Here is an 18,172-nt window from a genome sequence, read left to right on the forward strand (position 1 = left end):
GCCAGTCTTGTTTCACCGGTAGGTACATTTGCAAGTCACCTGAGAGTTTTCTGTATGCGCTGGCTTCAGGCCGAGCGGTTGTGAAACAATGCATTAGTTCAGGGCAGGAATGAGTAACCCATCACATAGATTACTCCATCAGGTTTCTCATAGGGCAGAGCATTTACATTTACGGCTATGGTGGCACACCTAACCTATGTATTGTCTGCGTTATCATACCATGGATATGGGGACACAGGAGAAAATCATTCATTTGTGGGTATATGAACCGTAGTCTCCTTGGTCCTAGTCCGGCACTATAGCCACTCTACTACACTGCCTCAAAATTCACATATCAATGCATAAAAAACGAGACAGAAGATGCTTATGAATAAACTGGTGTGCGCACACACTTTGATTGATGAGCACATGAATTAGTCTGATCAGTTCAACACAATTTGGACATTCACTTTCATGGTTATTACAAAACGGTGTACATTTTGTCCGCGTTAGCAGTAATTCCCAATAAATCAACGAATGCTGACATTCAATCAATCTATCTCTTTATTGCAGTCAATGACCCATACCCAAACAGAACCTTTGAACAAATTGATAAAACAATGTGGCATGTCCCCAAATCTCTGAGTGTGAGGTTTTGTTCCAGGCGCTTACCCAGGTTTGAGTTCCTTGGAATAAAGGTCAGTGGAGACCCTGGTGTCTTTAGAATATAGGGTTTTATTTACACATATATACAACCTGGATGGGACGTGGGTGGCGCTGTGGTCTAAACCACAGAGCCTAGGACTTGCCGATCAGAAGGTCGGTGGTTCGAATCCCCGCGATGGGGTGAGCTCCCATTGCTTGGTCCCTGCTCCTGCCCACCTATGAGTTCGAAAGCACATCAAAGTGCAAGTAGATAAATAGGTACCGCTCCGGCGGGAAGGTAAACGGCGTTTCCGTGCTCTGCTCTGGTTCGCTGGAAGTGGCTTAATCATGCTGGCCACATGATCCGGAAGCTGTCTGTGGACAAACGCCGGCTCCCTTGGCCAGTAAAGCGAGATGAGTGCCACAACCCCAGAGTAGTTTGCAACCGGACCTAATGGTCAGGGGTCCCTTTACCTTTATATACAACCTGGGCATAGGGTGGTCTCACAGCCTTAACACCCCAACAGATTTTGCTTCTTTTTTGGTCACAGCTTTTGGTGCAACACAGAACAAGCCCATCTCTGTGCCTCCAGCTTCCAGCCTGATTCCAGCTCAGCTCCGCCACATGACGGCTACCTATCTACTATTCTACTACCTTTCAGGTAGGTGAGGGGGGTAGAGGAAAGGCTGATCCATTAAGCTAGAGCAGTGATGTCCAACAGGTTGACTGCGATCGACAGGTAGATCCCCTGAAGATCGCGGTTGATCGCTGCCAATCATGGACTACATATTGATCTTGGGGGGTGGATTGTTGATTTCCTGTCTCCGCCCCCGCCCCCATCACTCTGTCCTTCCGTCGCATAAATTGTGCGCTATGTTGACGTATGCTGCCAACAATTGTGGAAACGTCAGTAGGCTTCAGCACCTCCCTCCTGCAAAAGCTGAACAACTCTGCCTCCCCCCCAAAAAAACTCAGCAACTGTGGATAGAGACTGCCAGGGTTTTTTTTTATACTGGGAATAGATCATCGTCTCTTGGGAGTTGGACGTGCCTGGGCTAGAGGTAACCATCACTTAGTTGTACTTTCAGCAAGCTGGCTCATTCTTTTGGGATGCTGACAAGGACATTGAAGTGGCCAGTTGAGATCATTGTCTTACAGACAAACTTGTCTGACCCATTTGTCAACTTCCCCTATTAGATTCTAAACCTCCTTGAGTGGAGGACCCCAAGAATTGAAAGAGGGCATCATCCAGACTGAACCCACAAACCCACAACAATAACACCAAACAAAGCAAAATAGGGAACCACTACAATAACAGGTGGCGCTGTGGGTTAAACCACAGAGCCTAGGACTTGCCGATCAGCAGTGGCGTAGCGTGGGGGGTGCCAGGGGTGCCGGCCGCACCGGGCGCAACATGGGCGGGGGCGCGCTTTCACTAGCAGCTCTCTGCCCCTACTAAAATCCACGGGTTAGGGAGCCCGCGCTCGCTTGGCTTGGCGAGGAGGTCGCGGAAGGGGGAGAGCGAAGCCTTCTGCCGCGGGCAAAAAAAGGAGAGGAAGCCGGGTGGGTGGGCGGGCGGGCTGGCTGGCTGGCGGGGGTCTGGCTGCGCCTGCTGCTGCCGTTGCCGCTGCTGCCGGGCTTTGACAGCTTGGCGAAGCGGAGGGAGAGGAGCTTTATGGTAGTGAGCCGAGCCGAGCAGGGAGTCTGGCGAGGGGGCGGGAAGAGACTTTCCCCCCTTTTTTCCACCTCGCCTGGTCAAAAAGGAGAGCGGAGTCTCCTCAGGGCGCCCTCAGGCAGGGCAGGGAAAGGCAAGCAGAGCGAGGAGGAGAGAGGGGGGAGGGGGGGGAGCAGCCAGGAAACGCCGCGGTGTGGAGGAGGAATCAATTTAGGAGAGAAAGCGAAAAGCCTTGGAGAAAGGGGAAAAAGGAAAGAAAAGAGGCAGCTCCAGGAGAGCGCGGGGGAAAGAGAAGCCTCGCTGCTGCTGCTTGGGAGAGTAAATTACTGTACTTGCCTTGCCCCGGGTTAGGGGGCGCAAATTACTTGCCTTGCCCCGGGTGCTGATAACCCACGCTACGCCGCTGCCGATCAGAAGGTCGGCGGTTCGAATCCCCGCGACGGGGTGAGCTCCCGTTGCTCGGTCCCTGCTCCTGCCAACCTAGCACTTCAAAAGCACGTCAAAGTGCAAGTAGATAAATAGGTATCGCTCCAGCGGGAAGGTAAACGGCGTTTCCGTGCGCTGCTCTGGTTCGCCAGAAGCGGCTTAGTCCTGCTGGCCACATGACCCGGAAGCTGTACGCCGGCTCCCTCGGCCAGTAAAGCGAGATGAGCGCCGCAACTCCAGAGTCGGTCACAACTGGACCTTATGGTCAGGGGTCCCTTTACCTTTACAATAAAATGACTAGGGATTGTTTCATGCTATAGAACATCAGACATAGAAAGCAAAATTATAAGTTTACTAAAATTAGTCCGTGGTGAGTTTTAAAGGTAGCAGTAGAACCTTTAGCCATCATGGAGGAGATGTGTGTGTTTTGATCTGAAAGGAGTTTTTTTAAAAAAGCACAAAATGTATCCAGTCGTTTTGGGAATTTCAGTTAAAAATGAGTTCATTAAAAATCTTATGTATATCACAATAAAGAGAGCAATGCAGAAGAACACAAGATATTGATTCTCCCTCTCCAGATTCACAGAGGCATTTATGTTGATAATATGGAATTTTCCTTCACCGCCATTGTTGGAAGAACATTTAAATGTGCCAGAGTAAAGATTGTATCTGAACTGAGAGGAAATTAAGATTGTTTGCTGGTTTACAGGGCTTAAGTGCCCTGTCAATTAGCATGCTGTTTGATGTTAAGCCTAGATCATATGGGCATTTAGCAACTGAATATTGCTCTGACCAATTCATTTCCCATAAAGAATGTTGACATGGTTATTTGAATATTTATACTCCTCTTCCGCTTCTTACATTGATATTTATACTCCTCTTCCTCTAATGAGATCAGGAGCGTTTAAATGGCCCTTCCGTCTTTTAGCCTCACATCAATATTATTAGGATAGTCTGCAAGAATTTTCCAATGTCTCTGAGTAAGCTTTGTTTTTTTTAGTAATTCCCTGAGCCTTGCTCTCCCTTCTCCAATGCTCTAGGGGGCATGTGATAATGCTTCATGCTTAAGAACATTAGGAGAGCCAGTCTGGATCAGGCCAATGGCTAATCTAGTCTAGCAAGCATTCTGTTCTCACTGAAGCCAAGCAGATTCATGCTTATTGCCTTTTTATTATTATTTTTTAGGGAAGCTAGTGGGAAATCTCAGAATATGCCAGTAAATATCAAGACTAACTGAAAGTTCTTGGTTAAGTCTCTGGTGATTTCAGAAACCCTATAAATTGACTGGCAATTCCTTAAAATATTTAGAAAGCTAATGTACCAATGCTTGAATGTCAACCACTGCTTTAAATGAAGCAGAGAAATGCCACCATCTGAAAAAGAAAGCAACAAGCCTGGTTTGTAGACATTGTAGGTCCTACTCTGAGTAGGACCTTTGGAATTAATGAGCTTGCCTAGCTTAGGTTCATTATTTCCAATGGGTCTTCTCTGCCTAGGCCTCAGTTGGAGACAACCCTCAGTCCTTAAAACCTTGTCAGGTTTCATGCATGGATGTTTGTTCTATATCACACGCATGAAGGCTAAAATCAGAAGTGGTTTCAGAGTAGCGCAACTGGTTTGTCCGCACTGGGCACCATGCTGCGGGGGGTGCCACAACAATGCCATAGAACAGAGTGCAAGAGGTGGGGGGGGCACACAATTTTATCGTCAGACGGGGCACCGCTAAAATTTGAGAACCCAAAGTCCTCCACTGTTAACAGCAGACAAATATTTTGGTGCTGTGGCACCAGCTCAAATGCTGTTACCCATCAAGAAAGGGGTTAAGATTTCTGCATGTACTGTATTAAAAGAAAATATTATAAAAATGATGTATAGATGGCACTTAACCCCGGTGAAATTAGCAAAGATGTATCATACGAATGTTGGAAATGCAAAGAAAAAGAAGGTACTTTCTATCATATGTGGTGGACGTGTCCTAAAGTGAAAGACTTCTGGGAAAAGATATATAATGTGTTTTAAAAAATGTTGAAAAATACATTTGTTAAGAAACCAGAAGCCTTTTTAACTTGGAATAAGAGGATTGGAATTGCCCAAAAAAGATGTTAGATTACTTTTGTATGCCACTACAGCAGCAAGACTGCTATTAGCAAAAAAATGGAAATCTCAAGAAATACCAACGGTAGAAGAATGGCAGATGAAGATGTTGGAGTTTTTGGAGCTGGCAGACCTGACTGGAAGAATCCGCAATCAGAAAGAAGAGGAGTACCAAGAAGATTGGAAGAAATTTAAAGATTATCTAGCTAAATATTGTAATATAAGATAGTTAGAAAATACTTGAAAGTATCTGATAGGCCTAGGACTGGAATAAGAATGCTGTATAGTAATATGGATTTAAGTCAAAAAAGAAAGGAGATGAAGATAGTTAGTTGAAGGAGTTAATTGTATTAGAAAGAGGATTTTGGAGAACTGCTACAATGAAAGGAGATACAATGAAATTCAGTTAGGGGGGAATTGAGGAAGTCAGACTACAGTAAAAGTTAACTTGGATTTCGGAAAATAATGACTGTTTTTACTCTTTTTTCTTTGTTTCTTCTTTTAGTATTGTAAGATGTTTTGTTTTGTGTTTTTTAGATGTTAAATTTGTTATAAATGCAGAAAAGCAATACAAATTTTTGATTAAAAAAAATCAAATGCTGTTACCCATCAACGTTTGACGCCTGAAGCCTAATGGTGGTGCCGGCCCTGCAAAGGCAAAATATTTTGTGGCCAATGCAATGCAGGTCAAGAATGGCTTTCCAGACATTATCTAGGAAATCAGCTGCATGACGCGAGTGTAAGTGCATTGGTAGAACACAGAGAGGTCCAATTCAAACATTATGTCCTCGCATGATCACTAGTTCACTAGTGGTGGGACTGGTGCGCTAGCTAGAGCTTCATTTTGTCCCCAGTCCCGAGGAGCTGAACAATTGTAGACGATCTGTTCCAGTGCTAGGATTTTTAATCAATTCAATCCATCATTGTTTCCATTCTGGAAAGAAGCTCAGGCAAATGATCCACACCAGTCAGCATTCAATAGAAATCTGCTTCCTGTCTCTTCGTCTTGTTTTTCTAATTCAGAGTCTGGTACGTCCTGTCTGGGAGTTGATTCGGGCAAGGTAAATATCCTCACCCAAAAATGCCACAGCGGATATTGTCGGCTGATTGGGAACACTGTTCAGCTGGGCTTAATTAATCATTGTGCAAACTCAGAGGCCTAAGAAATGCGTTGTCTGCACCGACTTGCCTAAAGGGGATGGGTGATGTTGTTGACTCAGCACGAATCTGTGCTGCGCTCGTGGGCTATGTGGGAAGCTGGTTGCAAAAGCTGAAGGAATGCATCTACAAGCAGATACGCGGCAAAACGCATTTCTGGCCTTATCGCCAGGTGAGGTCATTGTTTATCTATGGAAAAATGCAAAACACTCTTTGCAAACAACATTAATGAAGATGCATCCGGGTCGCGTGCCTGTAGCCGTCCATATGAATATGTCACAGCTCTACAATTCCCATCATCCCATGTGACCATGGTGGCTGGGACTCATGGGAGCGCAACAGTATCTTGGAGGGGTTACATACTCCCCATTCCTTGAGATACAACAAGGGGAAAGTGAAGGGGGGAATTTTGGAATGACAACCAAACAGTAGCATCGATCCCTTTATTACAGCCAATGTCCAGTACTTAGAAATTAGTTTGAACTTGAAGATTCCTCCTCAAAGTGAGAGAGTTTGAGGGAAGATGGAGGCAGAATTCAGACTGGGTGGATGGATGGATTGCACACACCTCAGTTATTTCACAGAATAATAATAGAATCACAGAATTGTGGAGTTGGAAGGGACCCTGAGGGTCATCTAGTCCAACCCCCTGCGATGCAGGAATCCTAACCACAGCTGTCCCTTGGTGGGCTCAAACCACCAACCTTCTGGTTAAGGGCCAGATTTATTATTTATTATTTATTTGTTAAATGCAGTCGTACCTCAGCTCCCGAATGCCTTGGGAGTTGAACATTCCAGCTCCTGAACGATCAAAACCCAGAAGTCGTTGTTCCGGTTTGCGAACGTTCTTTTGGAACCCGAATGTCCGATGGGGCTTCTGTGGTTTCTGATTGGCTGCCGGAGCTTCCAGCAGCCAATCAGAAGCCACGCTTTGGAAGTTGAACGGACTTCCAGAACAGATTCTGTTCGACCTCCAAGGTACAACTGTAGATTTATAATCCATCTTCCGTCCAAGGAGTTTAAGGTGGCACACACCGTTCTCCTGCTCCTCATGTTATGCATACAACAACCCTGTGAGGCAGCTTAAGGATGAGAGACTGTGACTGGCCCAATGAGTTCCATGGCTCAGTAAGGATTCAGACCCTGGTCTCCCAAGTCCTAGTCCAGCCCTCTAACTACTGCACCACACTGCCTCTGGAATGTACACACTGGACATATCAATACTGCATGGTCTCAACCTAGAGGACAGAATCATAGAATTGTAGAGTTTGAAGGGACCTTCTCAACTAAAGCAGCCTTGAATTGCATTCGCTTTTTTTGCTGCTGCTGCATCGCTTGGCTTCAGTTAACGAAGGTGCATCTGAGCTCTTATATGAGAGCAAATGATGGCAGCAGAAGCCAAAGCTTTTTGCTATAAGAATTTAAAATGGGGGAGGGGGTTGGACACTATAATAAACACATACACAGCCTGTCCTTCACCAATACAGAAACAAGCAGAGCAGGATACAGCCCACATAATTAAAACAACCATTCCAATCATAGAATAAACAGCTCAGACTAAAATAAACCATCAAATGAAGAAGCTAAAGAACCAACAGAGAGCATGAAACAATAATCAAAACTCAAAATCCCTGGGAAAATAAACATATCTTCACCCGACACTGAAATTAGTAGTAGGAGGAGTAATACTTATTAAACTTATTTGTCACTTTCTTACAAAAGCAGCTCAGAGTGACTCACAACAATAAATAAACACATAAAATTAACCTTTATAAAAATCTAAAAGCCATCCTATTTTTAAAAGGCAGGGTTTAAACACCCTGCATACTCAATGAGGGTGCAGGTAATTAAAAGCCAATGACCTGGTGGGAAAGAAATGTTGTTGGTTTTTTCCCAGATCTCCCATGGAGCGCAGCTCTCAGATAACAATCAAAACAACTCCATTTGAGCCCATTGCACATGTAAAATACCCTCTTTTAACCTCTGGTGTCCAACCTCTAGACACCAACTCCCATCATCCTTGACTGTTCACCAGGCTGGCTGGGGGCTAATGGGAGTTGGAGTCCAGCAACAACATCTGGAAGGAAACACCAGGTTGAGGGAGGCTGGAATAAGGAGAGGGCATTTCACTGGTTATGTGTCCAGATCCAGGTTGGGTCAAACCCTGGATCACCCCAGATTGGACTGGGGCAAATTTGAAATATTAGTGCATTGTAATCTTGTGGTTACTAGGTTATGAAACTAAAGTTTGACAGGCTGAGATGGTGGTTTTCTACAGGTAGGCAAAAGGTATTCCACATAGGTCATCATAGTACAGTCATACCTCATGTTACGAACGCTTCATGTTACGTTCTTTCAGGTTACGTCCCACGGCAACCCGGAAGTACTGGAAAGGGTTACTTCCAGGTTTCACCGCTCACGCATGTGCAGAAGCGCAAAATGATGTCACGCGCATGCACAGAAGCGGCAAATCGCAACCCGCACGTGCGTAGACGCACCACTGTGGGTTGCGCTCTTTTCACGTTGCGAACGGGCCTCCAGAACGGATCCTGTTCGCAATCAGAGGTACCACTGTACAGTTGCTTAGCAGTTACAACAAGACCTGGGAGGCCATAATTCAATTCCCCACTCAGCCATGAAGCTCCTTAGGTGTCCCTGTCTCTCTTGCCCTTAACTTTCTCACACGGTTGTTGTGGGGAGGAAATGTTGAGTGGGGAGAACTATACGTGCCTCCTTGGGGGAAATGTGAGGTGTAAGTGTAATGAATGAATGAACAAAACAATCAGACCTGTCACAAATCTTCCAAGTGCCCCTATTTTCCAGGGACTGATTTACAGAAGCCATCACGGTTTCCAATTTGATCCTGGAATGTCCCGCTTTTGTTTGTTGTTGTTGTTTAGTCGTTTAGTCATGTCCGCCTCTTCGTGACCCCCTAGACCAGAGCACGCCAGGCCCTCCTGTCTTCCACTGCCTCCCGCAGTTTGGTCAAACTCATGCTGGTAGCTTCGAGAACACTGTCCCACCATCTCGTCCTCTGTCGTCCCCTTCTCCTTGTGCCCTCCATCTTTCCCAACATCAGGGTCTTTTCCAGGGAGTCTTCTCTTCTCATGAGGTGGCCAAAGTATTGGAGCCTCAGCTTCACGATCTGTCCTTTTGTTTAAAGGTAAAGGTAAAGGTATCCCTGCCCATACGGGCCAGTCTTGACAGACTCTGGGGTTGTGCGCCCATCTCACTCAAGAGGCCGGGGGCCAGCGCTGTCCGGAGACACTTCCGGGTCACGTGGCCAGCGTGACATCGCTGCTCTGGCGAGCCAGAGCCGCACACGGAAACGCCATTTACCTTCCCGCTGGTCCTTTTGTTTAGGATGTCCCTATTTTCAAAGAAGAAATGTTGGAGGGTAGGGAGTTTTGCGACTCCCGAGCCAAAGAGTTAAGGAACTATACAACCTATAGAAGACATCTGAAGGTAGCCCTCTATAGAGTAGGTTTTTTTAAAAAAATGTTTAATGTTTTATTATATTTTTATAGATGTTGGAAGCTTCCCAGTCAGATGGGTAAGGTAGAAATAAATTATTATTATTATTAGTCAGAGTGAGTGGAGGGAGAAGGACCTCACTGGGGACTCAGACAGATGTTGTTTTTGTCAAGATGGGGGTCCTCCATTGCCCCCCCATCCTGTGGGCAGCTGCCCACCTGCTGCTCCAGGAATGTGCTGGCGCCACCTGCACTCCCTGTGCTACTTCTTCATAGCTTTAGATGCGGGTGCCGCTGTGGTCTAAACCACTGAGTGAGCTCCTGTTGCTCTGTCCCAGCTCCTGCCAACCGAGCAGTTTGAAAGCACACCAGTGCAAGTAGATAAATAGGTATGACCGCAGCGGGAAGGTAAAGGGCATTTCCATGTGCTCTGGTTTCTGTTATGGTGCCCCGTTGTGCCAGAAGCAGTTTAGTCCTGCTGGCCACATGACCCGGAAAGCTGTCTGTGGACAAACGGCAGCTCCCTTGGCCTGAAAGTGAGATGGGCGCCCCAACCCCATAGTCGCCTTTGACTGGACTTAACCATCCAGGGGTCCTTTACCTTTATCTTCATGGCTGTATCAGCGCCTGGTCAGGGGCTGCCTCAGTTCATTGTTGTCGGGTACATGGATGACCAGCAATTTCTTCAGCACGACTTTGACACCAAGGTGAATCCTCAGTACTGGCACAGGCAAACTCATAAGATTCAGGGCACTGGCTGATTCAGGGCAAATATGCAGATTCTGTGGAATTGCTACAACCCTTCAGTGTATGTGCAGCTGTGAGTGGAGCCCAGGCAGGAGCAACGGAGGGCATTGGCAGTAGGGCTACGACGGGAGGGACATCATCAGCTTTGGCAAGGAGACCCTCACCTGGACGGCAGCTGATATGGAGGCCCAAGTGAGCAAGAGGAAGTGGGATCCTGAATTGGCCCAGAACCAGCACTGGAAAGCCTATCTGGAGGAGACTTCCATTGAGTGGCTGCAGAGATACCTGGACTACGGGAAGGAGACACTGCAAAGCACAGTGGCTCCGGTGGTGAAGGTGACCAGAGAGGCAGACAGCATGGAGTCCTCGACTTCTACACCAAGGAGATTGATGCCAACTGGATGAAGGACAGGGAGGTCTGGCAGGAGGGCACCTCTCGAGGAGTGGTCGCCCCCAACTCAGATAAGACCTACGATGTCTTGCTTAGTGTCAAGATCAACCCCAAGGAGAGGGACCACTACCAGTGCCACATGGAGCATGACAGCCCAAAGGAGCATCTGGACATGGCCTGGGAGGAGCTGTCAACCTGGGGCTCATTGTGGGAGCCATTTTGGGTATTGTGGCTGCCATCCTGCTGGCATCTGGGATCATCTTTTTCATCTGCCGGAAGTGGAGCAAGAAAGCAGCCTACAAAGCTGTCTCAATAAGTGACCAGGGCTCCGCCAGCTCCGCCAGGGCTTCCTACCAGTCTGGTGTGTGGGATGAGACCAGAAGGAGCCTGCCCAAAGTTTGCTGTGAATTACAATTGTTCAGAGCTCATGCTGTCCTTTAATGCTGCTTATGGTGTTCCTTAACTCTGGCCCTCGCCCATCCATTCTGACTCCAGCCGTAACTTGAATTTGAGGATAATCATGTTTTTCTGATGGATTTTGGCCAATTTTTCTTTCCAGCTGATTTTCAGAAATGTGCTTGTATTAATCAGAAATGTGACAGATATATGCAGCTAAAAGCTTTTAAAAGAGATGAGGAGATTGAGCATGACTTGCAGTGATTTTGATGGTGTCCTGGCTGTCTCTGAGTGAAGATCTAGGTCACTGAGCCTGAGCTTCCACAGCCACTGCTCAGAAGATATGTTCTATGCTTCGGATCATATTTTAGTCTCTTGCTAACTATGCTGTTTTAAATGTGCATTTTATACTTGACTTCCTTTAGTAATGTTTTCTTTTGATTTCTTTTGTTAGCTTTTCTGGGTCAAATGTGCATTCTGTAGCTGACCTCCTTTGCAAAGTTTTGCTTTGAAATCTTTAAGATAATATTTTAGTTTCCTGCTAATTACCGGTATGTTACCTTGAATGTATACTTGGATGTTTAATGTGTTGTTAACCGCTTTGAGATTTTTTTCATAAAAATATAAAGTGGTATAAACATGAAATGAATGAAAAATGATTAAGAATTATCATCATTATTATTATTGAATAGGACGTCCCTATTTTCATCGAAGTAATGTTGGAGGGTACGTTGTCATTCTCCAAACATATCGTATTTTTCACTCTATAGGACACACTTTTCCCCCTCCAAAAATGAAGGGGGAAAGTGTGTGCATCCTATGGAGTGAATGCAGGCTTTCGCTGAAGCCTGGAGAGCGAGAGGGGTCAGTGCGTACTGACCCCTCTCACTCTCCAGGCTTCAGGCAGCCATCCGCAAGCCTTCTGAGCGTAGTGGGAGTTCCTGCTGTGCTCAGAAGGCTTGCGGATAGCTGCCTGTTCTGGGGGCTGGGTCAGGGTAAGCTTGGACTTCCCCGCCCCCAGCCCCCAGTCCTGCAAGCTCCGGGAGCGGCGGCGAGGTTGCAAGCAATCTTGCCCCCGCTCCTGGACCTAGGGGAAGGGGATAATTTTTTTTCCCTTTATCCCCCCCTAAAAACTAGGTGCGCCCTATGGTCTGGTGTGCCCTATGGAGCAAAAAATACAGTACTCATGAATGTTACTCTGTTCACTAGCTGCAAAGAGACATCAAAACAATGTTCCTCTGCCTCTCCTTGGGGAGATTACACGCCTTGGATCTGTCACAGTCTCAAGACATGAGCAGGCTGATATAGAGAGAGATGCTCTTTCAGGTAGTTGGGCCCCAAGCCATTAAGGATTGACAGTTCATCCAGTTAAACCAGGGTGGTAGGATTTTGGTATATTGCTGCATGGAATACATTGACACAGAAGCCACAGAATGCCCACATCACATCAGGATCAGAGCCAACTGTTCTCCTTCAAAGAGCAGCTGGCCCCAATCCCCGTGACAGGTCAGAAAAAGGACATGGGAGAAAGGGTTCAGCCCTTTTTTTTTTGTTTGACATGAAGTAGCAAATGTTGCATTTAGCTTCTGTGACTAAGAGCTGCTGAATGCCCCACCCATTCATGGATTGATAAAAACCTCCTTAAAGCCATCTGAGCTCATGGCTGTCACCATACCTTGTAGCAATGATACCTTTAAGTTCATGAGAACATAAGAGCCCTCCTAGACCAGGCCAATGGCCCATCTAGTCCAGCATCCTATTCCCATGGCTGCCAACCAGATACCTGTGAGAAACCACCCCAAAAAGGACCTGAGCACAAGAGCCATCTCGCCTTCCATGGCTTTCAGCAGCTGCTATTCAGAAGCATCACTGCCTCCAACTGAATAAAATAAAATGAACATCTCAGAATAATTAGGACCCAAATGGAAGTAGCGCCGCAAACAATTTTGCCTACGAATCCACAAAATTGTCCTACCTGAAGATGCACAAACCATCTTGCCTGGGACTTGAAGAACCATTGTGCTTGGAGCTCCGCAAACCATCTTCCCTGGAGCTCTATGGTTTCTTGGTGGATGCCCCATACAATGGTACCTCGAGTTACAAATGCCTCAGGTTACAAATGCTTCAGGTTACAAACTCCACTAACCTGGAAGAGTTACCTCGAGTTGAGAACTTTGCCCCAGGATGAGAACGGAAATCGACTGCCGGTGGTGCAGCAGCAGCAGCAAGAGGCCCCATTAGTGAAAGCACACCTCTAGTTAAGAACAGTTTCAGGTTAAGAACGGACCTCCGGAATGATCTGTGTTCGTAACTAGAGGTACCACTGTAACTAGAAAATTACATTGATAGGCTTTGAGACCTATCACAGGGTTTGCCTACAAAAATAATGAACAGGTGGTTCAGGTTAACTGGGCAAGACAACTGACTTCTGATGGCATTTGACTAACCAAACCCAAAGTGTACTCATTTTTCCTCATAACCCTGGGAAAAAATGACAAGTGAGGTGCCGCAGGGTTCTGTCCTGGGCCTGTTGTTCAATGTCTTTATAAATGACTGGGATGAAGGAATTGAGGGGATGTTCATCAATTTGCAGAAAACACCAAACTGGGAGGGGTAGCCAGTGCTGCAGAAGACAGAATTAGGATTCAAGATAACTGTAACCAGTGGCGTAGCGTGGGTTGTCAGCACCCGGGGCAAGGCAAGTAATTTGCACCCCCTAACCCATGGATTTGCGCCCCCTAACCCGTGGATTTGCGCCCCCTAACCCTAACCCCCAGATGTTGCGCCCGGTGCGGCCGGGCCCCCCTGCACCCCCCACGCTACGCCACTGACTGTAACCGATTGGAGAACTGGGCCCAAACGATGATGATGATGATGATAATAATAATAATAATAATAATAATAATAATAATAATAATAATTTATTTATACCCTGGTTTCCCCAGCCACTCTGGGCGGTTTCCAACAGAATATTAAAATGCAATAATCTATTAAACATTAAAAGCTTCCCTAAACAGGACTGCGTTCAGATGTCTTCTAAAAGTCTGGTAGTTGTTTTTCTCTTTGACACCTGATGCAAGGGCGTTCCACAGGGCGGGTGCCGCTATTGAGAAGGCCCTCTGCCTGGTTCCCTGCAACCTCGCTTCTCGCAGGGAGGGAACTACCAGAAGGCCCTCAGCGCTGGTCCTCAGTGTCCGGGCAGAATGATGGGGGTGGAGACACTCCTTCAGATATACTGGACCAAGGCTGTTTAGGGCTTGAAAGGTCAGCACCAACACTTTGAATTGTGCTCGGAAATGTACTGGGAGCCAATGCAGGTCTTTCAAGACAGGTGTTATGTGGTCTTGGTGGCCGCTCCCGGTCCCCAGTCTAGCTGCTGCATTCTGGATTAATTGCAGTTTCTGGGTCACCTTCAAAGGTAGCTCAATGCAGAGCGCATGGCAGTAGTCCAAGCGAGAGATAACTAGAGCATGCACCACTCTGGCGAGACAGTCTGCGGGCAGGGCGGGTGTCAGCCGTGAGGGCGGGTGACCTCTCCATGCCCCCCCCCTGCTCGCTGTATGGGTGGCTAGCCCCGCCTCTGCGTCGCTCTGGTTGCCGGGGCAGGTAGCTCCACCCCAGGTCTGTCACATGGAAGAAGGAGCAAGCTTTTCTCCTACTCTGGAGGGTAGGACTCATTCCAATGGTTTCAAGTTACAAGAAAGTAGATTCCAACTAAACATCAGGATGATCTACTCATTCCCAACCCAATGCTCAAAGTCTAGGTGGGATGGAGAGAGACCAGCCACTTCCTCTTTTGTGATTGTCCCATTATCTGCTGTTTTGCGATTTGACCAAAATTAATAAGTGGGTTTATTTAACAGGCCCCACCATCCAATTTCTCCCAAATAAAATTGAGCAGTGCCCCCAACTCTGCGATGGAGCCCAGCAGTGTTCCATTAAGGACAAGCCAAATAAAAGCCAAATACATGAAGTTACATAAAGACCATCTACATTAAATTAAATGACGGATATATTTGATCCAAGGTGGGAAGAGTGCACCCAATTGTTCTCTCCCAATTATTCTGTCTCTCTCTCTGCTTCTGAACACATTGTGAACAAGGGGTGTGATTCTTCCCCCTCCAATTCTCCAACAGAGGGAAGCTGGTCTGCCATAGAATGCATCCCCCAGTCCTCATCTTCAGACCATTCCTTGACACTGGGGAACTCTGAGAACTGTAGCTCTCTAATGGGCACTCTCAGCCCCCTTAACAAACCACACCTCCCAGTCAAAACAAAAAAAATTCCTTCCAGTAGCACCTTAAAGACCTTTCGTGTGCATGCACACTTCTTCAGATACCTTTCTTCAGATACACTTTCTTCAGATACCTTTTCGTGCATGCACACGAAAGCTCATACCAAGAACTAACTTAGTTGGTCTTTAAGGTGCTACTGGAAGGAATTTTTTTTGTTTTGACTATGGCAGACCAACACGGCTACCTATCTGTAACCACACCTCCCAGGATTCTTTGGGGGAAGCCACAACTGTTTAAAGTGCTATGACATTGTTCTAAATGTATCACACAGATGGGGGGGGTGTCTAATTTAGGTCCATTGATTTCAATGGGTCTGATTAGGACTTAGTTGGACACCACCCAGACTCAGCTGACACATCTGTGAAGATTGTGACCTCTCGGGGATTGGGGTGTCTATTTTTAGAACATTGGCCACGTATCTTAGTCAAGGAGGAGATTGGCATGAAATTGCCCGCAGCCATCACAGAAGCAGAGTCTAAGAAAGGAGTGGCATGGGGGAAATGTAGAAATGCATGATGAGCCTACTCCATTGTGTAAGGATGGAGTCATCCAGATTTACACACTGTATCCGGAGGCTGGGCTTCAGTAGAGGATAAAAAGCACTTGCTGTTCCTGGAGCCACTTAATTCCTTCCAGCAGCGTCTCAGTGACCAATTGGGTAAGTCTCTTTCAGCTGACACAAAGGATCTGCATGGTGGTGGTTGTAACTAGTCAAAGCGGCAGTAGATGTCTCTTTCATGCTTTGGGCAAATCTGTTTTTAGATAAGACTGTAATAGTAGCGTAATACCAGCAAGGCTATTTCCAAAAGCCTTTTTCCTGCTAACCATAAAATGTAGGGGTGGTGTTTCTCCTCAGCCTCATAGTACTCTACTACTCATAGTTGTACTGCTACTACTAGTAATGTTAGTGTTAATGGGCTGTATCCAATGCTGTTTCTATGTGTAGACTCACTGAAAGCAATGGACTTTGGTCCATTGGTTTCATTGGGTCTACTCTAGCATTGGAGATGCAAGCTAACATTTCAGCCGTTCTTATAGCAGTAGGAGACAATCACCTTTATTGCTTCTCAGTTAATTAGAAATATTGTGTTTCTTCTTGAGATCCTCCCCGCAAGCTCTGAAAGTTCTTCCCCGGCCCCCTGCAGATTATCTGAATACAGCTGGCTGGTGCCATTCAAATTATCCTAGGAATATAATGACAGGGTGAATAGGAACTTGGATGAGGCGCACAAGATGTGGAAGGGCTCATAACTGAAATTGCATAAAGTGGAGAGCATCCTCTAAAAAGTCTCCAAATGCCCGCTTTCTTCTCCTCTCCTGCTCTCTCCCCAAACCAGACCAAAATGCCTGGAGTTGAAGCTGCTCTGGGGTGGTCTGGAGGCTGGAGGACATGGGAACAAATGCTGCTGCTGCTGCTGTGCTACCCCGCACATCAGCTGTTAGGCGGGGAGGCTGAGCAGCCTAAACAAAGCCCTACTGCATCTCAGGTCTCTTCGGGGCTTCCTCCACCCTCGCTGATGTCCTCTTTGGGGTCCAGGGAGGGTCTCCTCGTGAGCCATGAGGACTCTCCGGCTTCCTCCTGCCATTTCTGGGTTTGAATTAAATTATTTCTCGGCACCTCACATGTATGTGGTCATGTGTGAGTCAGCCACACTTAATTTGAGAGGCACCTGTATAATGCTGTCTAGATTCTGACTAAATATCAGGAAGAACTTTCTGACAGTAACTGGAACAGAAACCCTCAGGAGGTTGTGGACTCTCCTTCCTTGGAGGTTTTTAGGCAGAGATTGGATGGCCATCTGTCACAGATGCTTTATTCAAGATTCCTGCATTGCAGGGGGTTGGACTAGATGACCCTCAAGGTCCCGTCCAATTCTGCAATTCTATGATTCTATGTATTATTGAGTTTACTACTGGCTTTTCACCAGTGGGTTCCAGGACAGGTTACAACCACTGAAAAATGAGAAATTAAAAGCAGCTAAAGCAGACCCCAATCACAGGAATAGGGCGGTGGGCCCTGAAAACACACAGCCGAGTGGTCAAAGGTCAGGGCAAAGAGGTGCTTCTTCAGCATTCACCCAAAGCTGAAGATGCCCTTCTTTGGGGAAGGAATTCTCCAACCTAGGAGTTGCCACAGAGAAGGTCCTCTCCCGGGTCACCACCACCCTGAATTTCTGAGAGCGGTAGAACTATAAGATGGAGCCCTCTATTGATTTTAACAACGTGGAGGGTTTGAGTAGGTGTTGGCTTTGGACTGCACTGGAGATGTCAAAATACCTGGGGCGTTGCATCCTCAAAGTAGCTTGCCATTACGTCAGTGTTCCGAATTTGTCAATGCCCCTTGTTCCTTGTGTAAGTCTTGCTAATTGCTCATCCTCCCACAGTCGCTAGTTATCAGGAACAGTCCCAATTTACATATTCGATGTACTGGGTGGAACATGTTCTCCCTTTTCCTTCCAGGGGAAGAATGATTGGGGGAAATAGCAGGAAGATCTTAACATGTTTCCTAGTTCCGGTGGCTAAAGCTGCCATTTCTCAGATCTTTTTCCCACCCCTCCAGATCTTTAGGAGTTAAATTCCAGGGGGGCGGGGGGATGGGGAAACACAGGGTTGTATCTAACCTTAGGAACACTACTTGTGGACCCCTTGAAATTAATGGACATGATTACTGAGGTCCATTGACTTCAATTAGTTTTATCCAGTGTTAGGTCTACTGAGAGTAGAGCCATTGAAAATGATGGACATGACTAGCTTAAGTCAATTAATTTCAATGGGTCTGTCATGTAGTTGGATGAACCTCATTATTCCCTTGAAATACATCATTGATGTACAAAAGAGAGGACCTTCTTTGTGCTGGCTCCCAGATTCTGAAATATCCTCCTGGGGGAGGGA

At 46.6% G+C, this 18,172-nt stretch overlaps 1 pseudogene; it reads left to right on the forward strand.

The window, feature by feature from the left end:
- Window positions 1-10,116: 10,116 nt before the first annotated feature.
- Window positions 10,117-17,751, forward strand: LOC114586918 (class I histocompatibility antigen, F10 alpha chain-like; annotated as a pseudogene).
- The last annotated feature ends 421 nt before the right edge of the window (window positions 17,752-18,172 follow it).

This window comes from Podarcis muralis, chromosome 16 (assembly GCF_964188315.1).
Source record: "Podarcis muralis chromosome 16, rPodMur119.hap1.1, whole genome shotgun sequence".
NCBI lineage: Eukaryota > Metazoa > Chordata > Lepidosauria > Squamata > Lacertidae > Podarcis > Podarcis muralis.